This window comes from Neophocaena asiaeorientalis, unplaced genomic scaffold, assembly GCF_003031525.2.
Source record: "Neophocaena asiaeorientalis asiaeorientalis breed wild unplaced genomic scaffold, Neophocaena_asiaeorientalis_V1.1 scaffold85, whole genome shotgun sequence".
In the NCBI taxonomy this organism is placed as follows: Eukaryota; Metazoa; Chordata; class Mammalia; order Artiodactyla; family Phocoenidae; genus Neophocaena; species Neophocaena asiaeorientalis.
Window position 1 is genome coordinate 3,032,278 of NW_020174301.1, and position 12,213 is coordinate 3,044,490.

Genomic DNA, 12,213 nt, shown 5'->3' on the forward strand with positions numbered 1-12,213 from the left:
AGAGTTTATGTGGCTTTTCCAATGTCAAAGCAAGCAAGTAACTAAGACCTGATTTGAACCGAGGTGTGTTTAACTCCCGCGTTACACTCTAAATCAGGAGTCAGCACGCTTTTTTCCATAAAGGGCCAGAGAGTAAATATTTAAGGCTTTATGAGCCATATGGTCTCCGTTGCAACTCCTCACCTCCGTTGCAGAAACAACCACGACTATACATATACAAAGGGGCGTGGCAGTGTGCCAGTACAACTCTATTTACAAGCCGTGGGCAGGATTTGGCCCAGGGACCATAATTTGCAGATCCCTCCTTTAAATCATCATTCTATCTGTGCTTTGCTAGAAGGGGGTTAAGCAAAAGAGGAGGAGGAAAGTAAAAGAAAAGCATTAAAATGCGTGCCCTTCAAATAAGAAAGACAGCAGGTGGATAGACTTAAGTTTTAAAAGGCAAAATAGGCAATGGAGTTCCGGTAAGAGTTATGACTCTACTTCTTCAACTTCTCAACTAACTTATAACCATCACTGAGACCACAGGAGAGTTTGACGCAAATACGGTACTCTGTTTGAACCAAGTTTCCATTCATATTGTAATTATCCGTGATTTCACCTGCCAACACCCTAATAGACCACACATACCCTCCATCCCAAGCAGACCCGAGATAGGCAAGATTGAAGGATAAAGTATCCCAAGGCACTGTGACGATTAAAACTCTTCCTCTCTCAACCACTGAGCCTGAAAACTTCAGTCTTTTCTTCTCAAGCGAAGGTATGAGTTTGTTGGCAAAAGGTGAAAGACAAGATATGAATCACAGGTCAGAGCCAGCCCAGAGAAATGTCCCGCAGCCTCGTCGAGAAGGTGAACATATTGGTGCCCAGGGGTTTAATCAGAGTGGCTCTCGAGACTGAATATCAGCATTAACGTGAAAGACCAACTCACCAGTCCCTTGAGCCTGGGCTGCAGGGTAAGGGCTGAACTTTGGGAAGGTGGGAGGTAGGGACAAAGGTGGTTTCTATAGAGCTTGGCTATGCCGGAGCCTTGGGGGCAAGGCCTCCTCTCTGCCCTGTTTTTCTCTCAGGCAGCCCTAGGGCATTAGAAACACTGTAGACAAAATACTCATTTCTCTCTTACCCTGAAGAAAGTGTCCCTCTGGAAACAGCACGTGGCTCTTAAACCAAGAGGTGCATTTTCCTCAATCTGTGTGCAATTTTCTAAACATGGGCTTTAAATGTTTGAATAGTGACAAACATTCAAACCTTAGTCAGGCTCCTGAAGCTTTTCCGAGGCCCATGTGTGTGCTTTCTTGTAAAATCCAGTTTTTCTAAGAACGCTGCTAAGTCAGTTTCACCAGAGCCCCCATCTTCGATATCTGATTGGGTTCCTTATCCTCTGCCATCCCCCAGGTGATATCTGACACCCGAGACTACAGCAAAGAATCCCGTTGGGTCAGTTTACCGAGAATCCCCCTCACCCATGATGTTTCTTCTTGGTAATTTTCCACCCACTGACCCCCAACCTGCCCCTTAGCTGTAAATCCTCACTTGCCCAGGCTGTACTTGGAGTTGAGCCCAATCTCTCACCCCCACTGTAAAATCCCATTGCAGTGGTCCCAAGTAAAGCCTGCCTTGCCACCTTTAACAAGTGTTGTTAATTTTTTCCCCTCTAACACAGGAAGGCAGCCCCAGCATGGTAGAACCAGCATCTAGAGATGCAACATCTGACCCAGCTCTGCATTAACCAGCAGTGATGTCCTGGGTACCCCTTGCCACTCGCTTCCTTTTTCTGAGCCTATTTTCTTACCAGTAACACAATGAGTCAATTTCATACCTTTTCATCCACCCAGAAGTCCATCTTTTTGTTGTCTGTTTAACATCTACTATATTTGTTGTTTTTAATAGCCACTATTTCAGATCATTTATATTATTAATAAAAATTGATTTCTATTGAACATTTAGTATTTACCAGGATTGTGCCATGTGCTTTCCATGTGTTCTAATATTTAATTCCTCATGAGGAGGAACCCTTGTGATTGCAGACTCATAGATATGACAGCTGAAGTTAAGGAAGGTGACATAAATTTCCCAAGGTCAATCAGAGAGTAAGTGGCAAAGCTGGGATTTGAGCCTGAACCTTTTTTTTTTTTTTTTCTGAGAACTACACTGCTTTCGTGAGCCCTGTAGCCCCTGGTCAGAGTCTGACCAGAGAGGAAAATGCAGATTCAAACTCCCTAGCTCTGGGCTTCCCTGGTGGCGCAGTGGTTGAGAGTCTGCCTGCCTATGCAGGGGACATGGGTTCGTGCCCCGGCCCGGGAAGATCCCACATGCCGCGGAGCGGCTGGGCCCGTGAGCCATGGCCGCTGAGCCTGTGCTCCGCAACGGGAGAGGCCACAACAGTGAGAGGCCTGCGTACCGCAAAAAACAAACAAACTCCCTTGCCCTAACTTTTTTTTTTTAATATTTATTTATTTATTTATTTTTGGCTGTGTTGGGTCTTCACTGCTGCATGCAGGATTTCTCTAGTTGCGGTCAGCAGGGGCTACTCTTCGTTGCATTGTGCAGGCTTCTCATTGTGGTGGCTTCTCTTGTTGCGGACCACAGGCTCTAGGCACGCGGGCTTCAGTAGTTGTGGCACGCAGGCTTCAGTAGTTGCGGCTCGCGGGCTCTAGAGCGCAGTCTCAGTACCCTAACTTTTTATTACTATACCATGATGGTTTTCACTGGGTCAGGCTACAAAATACCAAGATGTTTTGCCTGGAGGAGATAGTGTAGGACCTGCCATGGATGTTCAATGCATGGTCTTTGCCCTTGAGACACTTAGAACCCAGGAGAGATGATAAAACCCACAGCCCGATCCATGCCCCAGGAGGAGCAGTGCTGATAACCCACAAAGTGGGAGTTCCCTCAGCCTCAATTCCTTATTGTCATTTTTGTGCTCAAGCCAACATGAAACAGTGGCATCTACAAATCTCTGCTTATTGGAGAATCTTTTTCTTTGCTAGGGAGAGGCAGTCCGTTTAAGGATGGACCAATTCAACAATCTGGTGGTACAAGAGATCTGGGGCTCTCCTCGAAACAAACGGTTGAAGATTTGTTTTTGAGATGACATATCAGTGTCGGCTTGACAGGGAGGAGGTTGTGGGCACATGGTGGGATAAGGATAGATTCCCAGAAACAGCAGAGCAAGGCTGGCAAAGTAACTGGTTTGTGCAGATCTGATTCTCTCGGGGTTGGGGGAGAGAAAAGGGGAATGAGTTTAATTACTGAGTGTCTACTATGATCTATGCGCTTTTATGTACACTGAGCATTAGGTCCTCACAACAGTGTATAACGTTGCTGTTTTACAGATGACGCCAGCAAGAATCCAAACAGGAATTCTAGCTCTTCCTTCCACGCTTTGCCTCAATGCGTGTGTAGATACCGTCCTACTCTAATTCAGCTTTTCATGAAGTAGATGGCACTTTCTCAATAGAATATCTGTAAAAAATATTTAGGCTGTAAAACCTAACACAGTGCACCACGCATAGAGGGATCGCAACAAAACAGGACAAACGAACAACTCCTAATGTGGTTTCTCAAACATAGATATCATCGGATCCAACAGCTCTCAACTGGGGATGATTTTGCTCCCCGGGGGGCCATTTGGAAATGTCTGGAGAAATGCTTTGTTGTCACAAAAGGGGAGGAGTGCCACTGGTATCCAGTGGGTAGAGGCCAGTATGTTGTTAATCATTGTACGAGGCACAGGACAGCACCACAACAAAGAATTATGACCCATAATGTGCTGAGGTCGAGAAATTCTGATCTAATCCAGCATGTTTCACGAGGAAGCCATGACCCAGAGAGACAAGGAGACTTGCCCAGGTTCACACATCAACAACTGGTTGATGACATCCCCCGGAGCCTTCTACAACGGTTCTTGCCAGACCTCAAGGCTAGCCAGCCAGAAGGCTGCCTGCCATAAGAGGGATGGGTTCAATGAGAAGGAAAGACCATGTTGGCATAATGGTCCAGGCAAACCAAACACAATTCCACAGGTTCAAAAGAACCAAGACTGTCGCTATTCTGTCTGGATCATGCCCTGAATAAGCAGCCAAGGGAGGTTCTGGAACTAGGAGACCAAGACCCAGAACACAGAGTGCTCACCTAGAGGCCTTTGCTGCCACCAGCGTCACACTCCCACTCCCTCCTTTCCTTAGGGTTGCAAACCAAACACAAGGATCAAGTCCAAGAAAGAATTTTCTTTTAATAATTAAATAGGCAAGATAAAAATATTAATGATTGGGTGGTCATATGAGGTCAAGTAGATATTGCCAGAAACTGATTCTCTCTCAAACATATGAGTCCTTTGCATTGTCATTGTCACCACCAACAATTTTTTGGCCTCTTATGTGCCAAGAGATGTGTTGGGTCCCAGGGGAGAGATGGGCAGCAGGAGAAGAGGTGTCCACTAACATCACACATAAGTTATATCCTTGACCCCAAGAAGTACTCAGTGCAAACATGAGGGTCTCCTTTGCAACCGCCTTCACAGAGCAAAGCCAACGTTGCAAAATGGGTAAAACAAAACCCTCCTTACAGCTAAATAGCGAAGCCCAGTACGATTCACTCATTTTAAACAGCTTTTAACACAGACACTCAACTTCAGCCCAAGAATTTGGACTTTACCACTTGTGTCATCGGGATTTGGTTTGCCTGGGGGACATTTTCTTCTATCCATCAAGCTTCATGGGGGACTTCCAATGCCCTAGATCACACCTAGAATGACAGAGTAACCAGATGCAATATGGACTTCACTTAACCAGAGGAGATGCTTTGACCCCGAGGTCCCCTAACCTAAGAAGGTAGACAGAGGGCCCCCAAAAGGCTACCCTGAGCTCGGGTACTGGCATCTTCTCCAGCAGTCTCTAAGCTGCCTCTCAGTGGAAGCTGGAGATCTCAGTTAACACAACTCTGAAGATGGACTTTTATCTTGAAATTTCCATGAAAAATTAAACATCCTGGTTACACTGAGTACTAATGGCTTTTATTTCCATTGCAACTGCTTTCTGAGACAGATAATTCCCCTTTAGATTTTCATGAGTTTGGCCCAGAAATCGGATATTCAAGGCATTAAACATACAGGAGCCTGGGATGCCAAGAAAACGGTAGTGTCTATTTAACGATTTGGCTGCCACAGGCAGCTAAGTGTCTTGGGGAAGTGAGTGGAATTTGAATATATCAGCTCTGCCACTCTGCTGCAGACTGGAAAATCAGATACTAAGAAAGACACCCCAGGGGCTCCTGCTTGGGTCCGGACATGGGTGCTAATTGCAGGGATGAGCAGCTTGAAGGGCAATGATTCCCAGACCTTGAGCTATCACTTTTTTATTCTGCCCAGTCATAATATTAAAATTAAACTGAACAGAAGTTGACAATCTACAAACAACATCATTTAATAAAGAAAGAATGTTTTAACAACCCAACAAGCAGGATGGACAGACTCTCAGAGCAAGGGGAAATTTCTCAAATTGAATACCCATAGCCATCTTAAAGACGTGCTACTTTGTCCTTAGTTCACATGTCACCAGAGACTGGAAAAACCTCATAGACCAGCACCTCTCTGCGGTGTAGAATCTGGGTACTGTGAGTAGCCACTGGAGTTGTGTGGAGAAGAATTAGACTTGAGACCCAGCTTGAATGGAGAAGATATCCCAGGCCAAGGATAGGGAGGGGGAGGGGTAGAAATGGGGGCACAGGAGTTGCCCTGAGAATAAACCACCGCTCTACGGAGGCACCCTCTACGCTGTAATGCTACAGAACATTGCTTGTTTAATCACCCGTCTCTTCCACTGTGCTTTAAGTTCCTTGAGAGTAGTGTCTGTACCTTGTTGCCCTGAGTCACAGAGCTAATTAGATGTGGTAGTATAGCAAGCGGGCCTGTGAAGGAGCAATGGCAAAGCACAAGGCACACACGGTGCTGCTTCCAGGACCCACACGATCTGAGGATTAGAAGGTACATTTTCTATTATCTAACCATGCACACAGTTTCTGCCTGGTGTAGTGGAAGGGGGCTCCACCTCCATCCTACCTGGCAGGCTCACCCTGAGCAGCAGCCCACAAGATAATTAAAGTGCGCCCCAAGGGGAGCTTGATGGGAGCTCGGACTGTTGCTGCCCCAGGAAGGTGCCAGGGGACCGCTGAGCGAAGGCTCAGCACTGCTGCCTGCGTCTGAGCAGCTGTCCGAACAGAAGCAGGGCCGAGGGCGTGGGGCAGCCAGCCTCCTGCCTGTTTGCTGCCTGATCTTCCCGTTTCCCCATTGCCAAGTCTGAGGAGAGTTCTCAGTCCTGAGGTTTTCACTTTCCCCAGGCCCTCGTTCCTCATAATCACTTTCTGGAATTGACTCAAAGAAAACATCACCGACACAGTTACCAGGAGACACCAGGCTTCAGTTCCACAACAAGTGCCCCTTCCCTGCAGAGAAAGTCCAGCCCACGGGGAAGTGGATGTTGCTTTCTTTCAAGACTCATTTTGGGTGTCTTTTTTTTTCTTGAGCCCATCTGATTTTTGGCAGGATGTTGAAGCACAATAGGCAGAGCAAACCTCAGCTAGACATCCTGCCATCCCCACCGGGCACTGGGTGGAGGCCAAATGCAAAGCTTACCAAGCAGAGGCGCTGAGGCAAGGGGAGGATGGGGTGGGGAGAGGACTCAGGAGCCCAGGGGTGATGATGGAGCGTTTTCATTAGCCAGCTCAGTGTGACAACCAGAGCCCCACTAAGCATCTGAAATGCAGCTCGGCAGGTGGAGAACTGAGCTCCACCTTGGTGGGATTAGCAAGGCTGTGGGTTCTGGGAACTGAACGGTGAGAGTGAGTTTCCCATTGCAAATATCCTGCCATTTTCCTCTTACAACCTATTGGGGAGAATTTGCTTTGGGGTACTCCTCGCTATTCAAAGTCTTGTTGGAGGGCTTCCCTGGTGGCGCAGCGGTTGAGAGTCCGCCTGCTGATGCAGGGGACACGGGTTCGTGCCCTGGTCCGGGAAGATCCCACATGCCGCGGAGCGGCTGGGCCCGTGAGCCATGGCCGCTGACCCTGCGTGTCCGGAGCCTGTGCTCCGCAACGGGAGAGGCCACAACAGTGAGAGACCCACGTACCGCAAAAAAAAAAAAGTCTTGTTGGAAATGGTCTTGCGTCGCGTATTATTTATGGCATGGCATCTCTGTTCCTTTCTCACCATCCAATCCTCTGTGACTCTCCCACCAAACAGAGGATTTTAAATCCTGAATTCATCTGAAGACAGTTATGTGCCTTGAGGTATCAATCCTACTGCCTGTCCTCCCACCATGACGGCTCCCTTCAGGCATCACTGGCTAAAACACTGATGACCCTGGGAGGTCCTACTAAGCCTTACTGTGGCGAGCAAGCAACAGGTGGGGGCTGGCTAGCAGACAGCTGAAGGCAAAAGAGTGAGGCCCCAGCTAAGGAAGAGGAGACGAAGGGAGAATTGATATGCCTCTGAGGGTCACGGGGACAGGGTCCCTCACGGGGAAGGTGGGAGAGAATTGAAGATGCTGACGCTGTTCTTTCAGGAGCCTGAGACTGACCATTTCCTTTCATCACTCTCTGCAGGTTTAGCCTCCCCATCACCTCCCAGAACTGGCTTTGTCTGGAAAAAATGCTAACCAGCTCCTTACAAGAGCCGTCACTGAAGCCCCTGCCAGAAGGCTCACAATAGACACCGTGTACAGTGAGAAAGGAACACGGCGCTCCTCGGAGGCTGAGTGGGTGAGGAAGGGGCAGCCTTGGGCACACTCATGGACAGCCAGAGAAGATGATGGGCCCACCCCCAAATCCTCAGCTCCCTGCTCTCCTCCCAGCCTGCTTGTGCATGGAATTTCACCACCAGAGATGACCGCCCCAGGTGGGTTAGTCATCCAGGATGGACGTGTAGGAACCTGGGGGAGAAAGACACAGAGAGCCTCTTATCTGGCCCCTCCCACCCCAGCATCCCTGGGAAGGGGTTAGGGATTTTCATCTGATAGAAAAGATCCCAGGGGAGTGAGGATACTGGGCTCCAGCTGGGGAGTAGGAAGGAGGTGCTGGAGAAAAGGGATTCTAGGAGACAGAATCGGCCAATTCTTCCTCCTACCCTCCCTGAGTTTGGGCCCAGCCTCTCTCCAGCAGTGGAGGCCGCTGGGTAGAAGAGCACTGGACAGGGAGTCAGGAAGCTCCTGTTTGATCTGGCTCTATCCTGCTGTGGGTCAAGGAATCATAAAACACCAGCGAGCAGCGACTCAGTCTTAGGAATCATTCAGTTCTTCAAAGAGGGCTTTCTTGACTAGCTTTCCACCCCCATCCAGATCAGGTCCTTTGTTATTTCTGTCATCACAGATGGGGATGACCTATTTATTTGTGTGATATTTTTACTGCCTATCACCTCCCACCCCATTTACCTGTAACCTCCAGGAGAGCAGGGAGCTTCCTCTGCCTCATTCTCCACTATATCCCAACGCCTCGCGCACAGCAGGCACACACCGCTATTAATGAAAGCAGAATCTCTATTCGCAAAGTAACCCCATGAGAGAAGTAGTATACCTATTTTACAGATGAGGAACTTGGGGCTTAGACAATTTAAATAACAAGTTGAAAAAGCAAACTTCAGCAGTGGATCTGAATGACCCTTCCCCCATGCTGTACTACTCTTCTAACCAAGATTAGCAGACTAGGGAGATTCCCTTAACCTGCGGGCCTTGGCTTAGGTTCTGGGGGCTGTGATGTTCTAGAACCAGATGCCCAAGACATCTGGGAGAGAGGAGGAACAGGAGAGGGATGGCTCTAGAACAGAGGACAGCTCAGAGCTGGTGTCCCCGGGCAGGTGCCCGGTCTTACCAAGCCTGGTGCTAGATCAGGGTCCAGGAAGCATAACCCTGCGTACTGGGCTTATCCTTTACCTCTTGATATTTCTCTTGAAATTATGAGGGGGAAGCAGGATTCACTTGGATGAACAAGAGTCTCAAGAAATACAATAGGGCCTCAGTAGAGAAAACTCCCCGGGAACCACGAAGCAGTCAGCAAGAAGAACGATCTTCCATCCCGTGGAGCAGTTTTGAGCCCAAGCCTTGATAGGATCCTGCCGCAGCTGACAAAGCAGGGACAATCCGTATACAAACGCTCAAGAGTTAAGACAACACAGATGGAAACATCTGGAGATTAAGACAGCCCCCAAGACTAGAGAAAGGAAATGCAGCTGGCATGGCTATCTCTTAACCTAAAATGCATAGGGAAAAATCAGTTTTAAGAATAGCCATTCAGCGTAAAAGTATTCTTTTCCAGTTAATGCCAAAATAAAATCGTTTTTCTTATTTTTGTATCATATCCTCCCCGCCTCAACCACCTCCAGCTAAACCTAACAATTAGAGAGGACGGAATCCATACTGTCATCTCCCTTTCACCTTCATTCCAAGTGACTAAGTCCCTGCTGGCACCGCAAGGAGCCCAGCTTCCATCCGTAGCAAGGAAGTCCTTTGACGTCAAGCTCTGTCTGCCCACCTCAAGCTCAAGAAACACCACCGAGGTGGGACTATAATGAGGATGAGAATGGACAAGGCACATCAGGTGCAGATCCCAGACAAAGCGGGAGACAAGTTCTCCTAAACAAGGAGCTTGGTCCCACTCTTCCTTCTCTGATGCCAACATCACGAGGATTGGTACCACCAAGTAGGGCTTCGAGGATCAGATTTGACAACGTTTCAAGCTGAAGCAACCGGATTTCTCATAAAGTGTGCAGAACCCTCTCAGGACTTTGGGGTTCTGAGCCAGCAGGAAGGATGACAAGGAGGCCAAGGGGGCAGCTAGACCTGGGGAAGGATTTCATGGGGGCAAAACACGCAAACCCGAACGATACCTCACGATCGCGCTTACAGCTCTCTCCAGCTGCAGACAGCACATCCCTTGGCTCTGCCGTTCTGTAGAATTCCAAGATTCTGAGTTCTCTTTCCTTCCACTTCCTTCCTCCACTTTCTCTGCCTTTCCTGCTTTCCATTTTACTGCCCCAGCCCTTTCCCCACCCCCATCTCTAATGTCTTGACATCCTAAGAAATTAGACCAACAGCCCCAGAAAAAAAAATTTTTTTTAATACCTGTATCCTTGACTCTGTGCTGTTTGAGGAATTATTTCCAGCCAGTTGATTAGCAAAGCTGATGGAGACTCTGGAGAAAACAGCCCCAGCCTGAGTGTGGGGCTGAATGAAAATCTCTTCGGGGTGCTTGTTTGTACGGCAAAAGACTGAAGGACTTTGGGTGCTCGGTAGTAACCTCAGAAAAAGTCCCCAGGCAGCAGCAACTCTCCCAGCACAGTTTCGAAACACCACAGAAGGAGGAAGCCCTCTTTAATCAAATAATAACCAGTCAGAGATAAGGCCTTCTAGGCCGAGCTCAGCCAGCCAATCACACGCTTCCTCCTGACCCGCAAAGGCAAACAGACCCAGGGCTGAGTCTGAGTTTCAGGGCTTGTATAATTTAATGATGCTGCCGCTGGTGTCTTCTTGGCTTTGCCCGGCGGGATTTTCTGACTGGGAAGTGAAGCCCCAAGCTCGGGAACCTCATTGTCAGTGGAAGCACCTGGCCCAGGGGCTGCAGCTGAGGCCCCTGAGTGACCACGTGGCACCCAGCTCCCCGCACAGATGCCTCCACATCACCAAGAGGACCCTTGCTGCTGCTGGGAAGCAGGCTTGGGTCAGCAGGGGGTGAGCATATTTGACACCAGCTGTGCAACTCATTGACTGTGACCCTGAAGAGGTGGTGGAGACCCCAGTGACTCGCCCTCACGTGTTGGAGATGCTCCACATGCATTTCCTAGGGGTCCTTGATTAGCGGTGACTTTGAGCTTTTCTTTATTCTTCAGCCTTCCCAATCACCCTCCCCTTCCAGTGCTATCCGTGCTCTATTAGGCCACAGCGGTATCATAAAGAGGGTGGGTTCTGGAAGCTTAGCAGGCCTGGGAGTGAATAATGGCCCTCCATCTCTCCAGCCCTGAACACGCCTCTTAGCCCCTTCCTCGTTGCTGCAAGGATTAAATGAGAGAACTTTGCCACTTCCCGTGAGGTTGTTACAGGCCCTGAGGAGGTGTAAACAAACCCTAAAGAGGTATTGATATATTAGAGGTCAATATCTAAAGGAACTTAAGGAGAACCCCTTTGTTAGGTGAATAGCACTGAGCATCGGCAGAATCCATTTTAGGGCATTTCATCACCCCCGCCTGTTAGCAGTCATGCCCCCTCCCCATACCCCAACCTCCCCATCAGCCATTCACTCAACTATATTTATTTGGCGTCTCTCACTGGGGGAGCACCAAGGTGAGTTCCCCACCCTCACGAAACAATGTTACAGCACAGGAGGCAGGAGTTTTATTAGAGTCCTCAGTGCATGGAGTCAACGGCAGGACAGTGAAGGGGGCTTTGTCACGGGGGATTTGGTCCCATCCAAAGGGGACAAGGGAGAAACCAGCAACGGCGCACGGGAAATGGACTCAAGTCGGGTGGCCAAGTGTAGCCAAACTTTCTCCAAGGGAACTCCCTACGGGTATCAGACCAGGGGATAAAAGGGGAAAAGCAGAGTTGTATCGCCACTCCTTTTAAAAAAATATGTTAACAGCCTCATGAAGATTAATTCCCATACCATACAATTCTCCCATTGAAAGTACACCACTCAGTGATTGCTAGTGTATTCACACAGCTGTACAGAATGAATTTCAGAACATTTCATCACCCCACAAAGAAACTCCTTCTCATTAGCAGTCATTCCGCATCCCCTGCCCTCCATTCCCACCTCTGCCAGCTCTTGGCAACCACCAATCTACTTTGTCTTCCACGACTTGCCTATTCTGAACATTTCACATAAATGGAATCATACACTATTTGACTTTTGTGACTGGCTTCTTTCACTTGCCATAATGTTTTCAAGGTTCATTTCATTGCTTTTTATTGCTGAATAATATTCCAGTGTAAGAATATACAACAATTTGTTTTTCCATTCATCCATTGATGGACATTTGGATGGTTTCCACTTTTTTGCTGTTACAAATAATGCTGCTATGGACATTCTCCACTCCCTTTTATCCACAAATTCACAATCTCATAGCAGGGAAATAAGAAGGAAACAAAGCAGGTGAGAGAAGTAGCTTTTGAAGGACATCTCTCTAGCCAGAAGAGAGAATATCACGACAGTAGCTACGCGTGATATTTG

At 48.3% G+C, this 12,213-nt stretch overlaps 1 protein-coding gene across 1 annotated transcript in view; it reads right to left on the reverse strand.

Moving 5' to 3' along the window:
- GPAM (glycerol-3-phosphate acyltransferase, mitochondrial) overlaps window positions 1–10,326 on the reverse strand; it is a 69,073-nt gene extending 58,747 nt beyond the window's left edge. The window contains exon 1 of the mRNA XM_024756044.1: window positions 10,110–10,326. The gene's annotated coding sequence lies outside the window, so the exon portion shown is untranslated. The remainder of the gene's footprint in view (window positions 1–10,109) is intronic.
- Between the last annotated feature and the right edge of the window lie 1,887 nt (window positions 10,327–12,213).